The sequence below is a fragment of the Styela clava genome, chromosome 13 (assembly GCF_964204865.1).
Source record: "Styela clava chromosome 13, kaStyClav1.hap1.2, whole genome shotgun sequence".
Taxonomy (NCBI): Eukaryota; Metazoa; Chordata; class Ascidiacea; order Stolidobranchia; family Styelidae; genus Styela; species Styela clava.
In genome coordinates, this window is record NC_135262.1 from 15,695,001 (window position 1) to 15,700,000 (window position 5,000).

The window sequence follows — 5,000 nt, forward strand, 5'->3', positions numbered from 1 at the left end:
CCGCGCCGGTCGCTAGTGCGCTGAGACGGTGCGCGAGCCGACTCGGCAGCGGCGCCTTAAGCGTCCGCGAACCGAGACGGCGCGCCCCCGCACCCAACTGAAAGCGAGCCGGCGACCTGACGGGCCCTCCCGTTTGCCTCTCAACGGTTTCACGTACTCTTGAACTCTCTCTTCAAAGTGCTTTTCAACTTTCCCTCACGGTACTTGTCCGCTATCGGTCTCGCGACCGTATTTAGTCTTAGGTGGAGTTTACCACCCGCTTTGGGCTGCATTCCCAAACAACCCGACTCCGAGAAGACCCGAAGCGGCCAAGGCAAGCGCCCCTATGGGCCTAACACCGCCGTGGGACGAGGCCTCGATCAGAAGGACACCGGCGCTCGCCGTCAGCCGCACTGGGACTTCCGTACGTCACAACTCGGCGCGCTCGAAAAGCGCGTAGATTCGACGCTGGACTCTTCCCGGTTCACTCGCCGTTACTCAGGGAATCCCTGTTGGTTTCTCTTCCTCCGCTTAATAATATGCTTAAATTCAGCGGGTGCTCTCGCCTGAACTCAGGTCGTATGTGTCAAGCGGGCCGCTTCTTACACGGCCCGCTGGCATCGCAAGTCGTCGCCGCCTTGGCCCACGGTCGGTCTTGATCTCGTGACCGGACCGACCGACCTGGACCCGCCCCTCGAACGTAGTTGAACACGTCGAGGGGCCGGCGGTGTACGGGACACGCGGTCGCGCCGAGAAAGCTCGGCGACCGCTTCAACTTGGGGCGACGCCCGGCCGTCTTCGCAGAGGCCAGGCGACGGCCCTCGGGTGAGGACGAACGCGACCCTGAGGCAGACGCGGTCCCGGGATTGACCCGAGACCGCAATTCGCGTTCAGAAGGTCGACGTTCAATGTGTTCTGCAATTCACATTACTTCTCGCACTTGGCTGCGTCCTTCATCGACTCGCGAGCCGAGTGATCCACCGTTAAGAGTCGTCCTCGACGTTTCGCCCGGCGCCGAAGCGCGCGGACGTCACACTGTGGGATCGACCACAAAACCACCACCGACAACAACTGCACAAAAACACCAACAAACGGCGCCGAGCGACCGCCGGGCTGGGCCGGCGGCACATCGAGCGCGGTGCCCAGAAGCCACCATCGCACTCGGCTGCCTTGCTATGCCAACGTGTTACGCGTGTCGCACGGGGCGGAACCCCGATTGACGGCCGCCCTCTCGGCGGCACCCAAAGACAATTCAGTGCGCGGTCGGCCGGGGCCTACCACCACCTTCGGTAATGATCCTTCCGCAGGTTCACCTACGGAAACCTTGTTACGACTTTTACTTCCTCTAAATGATCAAGTTTGATCGTCTTCTCGACACGCCGACGCGGCCGTTGCCAGCCGCGACGGGGCCGATCCAAGGATCTCACTAAACCATTCAATCGGTAGTAGCGACGGGCGGTGTGTACAAAGGGCAGGGACGTAATCAACGCAAGTTGATGACTTGCGCTTACTGGGAATTCCTCGTTCAAGGGAAACAATTGCAAGTCCCTATCCCAATCACGAATGAGGTTCAACGGGTTACCCGGACCTTTCGGCCTAGGTTAGACACTCGCTGCTTCACTCAGTGTAGCGCGCGTGCGGCCCCGGACATCTAAGGGCATCACAGACCTGTTATTGCTCAATCTCGTGTGGCTAAACGCCACTAGTCCCTCTAAGAAGTTAGACGCCGACCGAGAAGGTCGCGTAACTATTTAGCATGCCAGAGTCTCGTTCGTTATCGGAATTAACCAGACAAATCGCTCCACCAACTAAGAACGGCCATGCACCACCACCCACAGAATCAAGAAAGAGCTCTCAATCTGTCAATCCTACCTGTGTCCGGGCCGGGTGAGTTTCCCCGTGTTGAGTCAAATTAAGCCGCAGGCTCCACTCCTGGTGGTGCCCTTCCGTCAATTCCTTTAAGTTTCAGCTTTGCAACCATACTTCCCCCGGAACCCAAAGACTTTGGTTTCCCGGAAGCTGCCGGAAAGGTCGTCATGGTAACGCCTCCCGATCGCTAGTTGGCATCGTTTATAGTCAGAACTAGGACGGTATCTGATCGTCTTCGAACCTCTGACTTTCGCTCTTGATTAAAGAAAACATTCTTGGCGAATGCTTTCGCAGTAGTTCGTCTTCCGCCGATCCAAGAATTTCACCTCTAACGGCAGAGTACGGACGCCCCCGTCTGTCCCTCTTAATCATTACCTCGTGCTCCGAAAACCAACAAAATAGAACCGAGGTCCTATTCCATTATTCCATGCAACACTATGCAGGCGAACAGCCTGCTTTGAACACTCTAATTTTTTCAAAGTAAACTTATCGGCCACCGCCGACACTCAGTCAAGAGCACCGACGGAGAACCGAAGGTGAGGCGAACGCAACCAGTGACACGCCTTGCGACGGACCGGCGGCGCTCGCCCAAAATCCAACTACGAGCTTTTCAACCGCAACAACTTTAGCATACACTGTTGGAGCTGGAATTACCGCGGCTGCTGGCACCAGACTTGCCCTCCAATGGATACTCGTTAAGAGTTTTAGGATGTACTCATTCCAATTACAGGGCCTCGTTAGAGTCCTGTATTGTTATTTTTCGTCACTACCTCCCCGTGTCGGGAATGGGTAATTTGCGCGCCTGCTGCCTTCCTTGGATGTGGTAGCCGTTTCTCAGGCTCCCTCTCCGGAATCGAACCCTGATTCCCCGTTACCCGTTATCACAAAGGTAGGCACGTAGCGTACCTTCGACAGTTGATAGGGCAGACACTTGAATGATACGTCGTCGGTGCAGAGACCGTACGATCCGCGTGGTTATCCAGAGTCATCAAACGTCACAGGACGAACCCGGTCGGTTTTGATCTGATAAAAGCGCGCCTCCCGAAGTCGGCGCTTAATGCATGTATTAGCTCTAGAATTACCACAGTTATCCACTTCGCTTACGAGACCAAATAAACCAAGACTGATTTAATGAGCCATTCGCAGTTTCGCTTTACGAGAACTCGTACTTGCACCTGCATGGCTTAATCTTCGAGACAAGCATATCACTACTGGCAGGATCAACCAGATAGCTGCGACAGCTGCGCTCGGCCCTTGCTGGGCCGCCCGGCGCGTGCTCGTCGCATTCGTTTAAGACCGAGGCGATCGCCTGCGGCCGTACTCAGCTTCGACAGTCGCTGGCCGCGACGTCCACGCTCTCGCCGGCAGTGCCAGGCGGAGCGATTTGCGTTTTTTCTTTGCTCGCCCTCTCTCGGGCTCGATCCATTCAGTTTCGCACAAACAAGAGCTCTGCCGGCCGCCTGCAGCGGTGCCTAAAACCCGGGCATAACAATGCGACCGTTCTGCTAGGCCGACAAGCGCTCAAGCCAGACGCTCGATCGAACGCCCCCTACATATTAGTCGAGACAACGGCTCGCTCATTAGCATCGCGTTTGTACTTTAACTTTTTTTGGCTCGGCTTCTTTCGACGCCGATGCCGGCGACGCAGCACTCTCTCGCCCGCCAGCCACCGAGAAAAGGGTGCGCTCCGACCGGCCCCGCACCGCTCTTTCTTGGCTCATTCGAGTTTACTGTCTTTCGCTCTAACATGCCTTACCTAGGGTTAGGTTAGTATGCCTGCACGTTTGTACTTTAACTTTTTTCGGCTCGGCTTCTTTCGACGCCGATGCCGGCGACGCAGCACTCTCTCGCCCGCCAGCCACCGAGAAAAGGGTGCGCTCCGACCGGCCCCGCACCGCTCTTTCTTGGCTCATTCGAAATTACTGTCTTTCGCTCTGACATGCCTTACCTAGGGTTAGGTTAGTATGCTTGCACGTTTGTACTTTAACTTTTTTCGGCTCGGCTTCTTTCGACGCCGATGCCGGCGACGCAGCACTCTCTCGCCCGCCAGCCACCGAGAAAAGGGTGCGCTCCGACCGGCCCCGCACCGCTCTTTCTTGGCTCATTCGAAATTACTGTCTTTCGCTCTGACATGCCTTACCTAGGGTTAGGCTAGTATGCTTGCACGTTTGTACTTTAACTTTTTTCGGCTCGGCTTCTTTCGACGCCGATGCCGGCGACGCAGCACTCTCTCGCCCGCCAGCCACCGAGAAAAGGGTGCGCTCCGACCGGCCCCGCACCGCTCTTTCTTGGCTCATTCGAAATTACTGTCTTTCGCTCTGACATGCCTTACCTAGGGTTAGGTTAGTATGCTTGCACGTTTGTACTTTAACTTTTTTCGGCTCGGCTTCTTTCGACGCCGATGCTGGCGACGCAGCACTCTCTCGCCCGCCAGCCACCGAGAAAAGGGTGCGCTCCGACCGGCCCCGCACCGCTCTTTCTTGGCTCATTCGAGTTTACTGTCTTTCGCTCTAACATGCCTTACCTAGGGTTAGGTTAGTATGCTTGCACGTTTGTACTTTAACTTTTTTCGGCTCGGCTTCTTTCGACGCCGATGCCGGCGACGCAGCACTCTCTCGCCCGCCAGCCACCGAGAAAAGGGTGCGCTCCGACCGGCCCCGCACCGCTCTTTCTTGGCTCATTCGAAATTACTGTCTTTCGCTCTGACATGCCTTACCTAGGGTTAGGTTAGTATGCTTGCACGTTTGTACTTTAACTTTTTTCGGCTCGGCTTCTTTCGACGCCGATGCCGGCGACGCAGCACTCTCTCGCCCGCCAGCCACCGAGAAAAGGGTGCGCTCCGACCGGCCCCGCACCGCTCTTTCTTGGCTCATTCGAGTTTACTGTCTTTCGCTCTGACATGCCTTACCTAGGGTTAGGCTAGTATGCTTGCACGTTTGTACTTTAACTTTTTTCGGCTCGGCTTCTTTCGACGCCGATGCCGGCGACGCAGCACTCTCTCGCCCGCCAGCCACCGAGAAAAGGGTGCGCTCCGACCGGCCCCGCCCCGCTCTTTCTTGGCTCATTCGAAATTACTGTCTTTCGCTCTGACATGCCTTACCTAGGGTTAGGTTAGTATGCTTGCACGTTTGTACTTTAACTTTTTTCGGCTC

General features: G+C 56.2%; 2 non-coding genes and 1 pseudogene across 2 annotated transcripts; all 3 read right to left on the reverse strand.

Annotated features, from left to right (window-relative positions):
- Window positions 1–559, reverse strand: part of LOC144431782 (large subunit ribosomal RNA) — a 3,673-nt pseudogene extending 3,114 nt beyond the window's left edge.
- A 258-nt stretch (window positions 560–817) lies between these two features.
- Window positions 818–971, reverse strand: LOC144431527 (5.8S ribosomal RNA). The gene has a single exon (XR_013480092.1). It is a non-coding gene; the product is annotated as a 5.8S ribosomal RNA (ribosomal RNA).
- A 298-nt stretch (window positions 972–1,269) lies between these two features.
- Window positions 1,270–3,079, reverse strand: LOC144431575 (small subunit ribosomal RNA). Its single transcript, XR_013480139.1, has one exon. It is a non-coding gene; the product is annotated as a small subunit ribosomal RNA (ribosomal RNA).
- Between the last annotated feature and the right edge of the window lie 1,921 nt (window positions 3,080–5,000).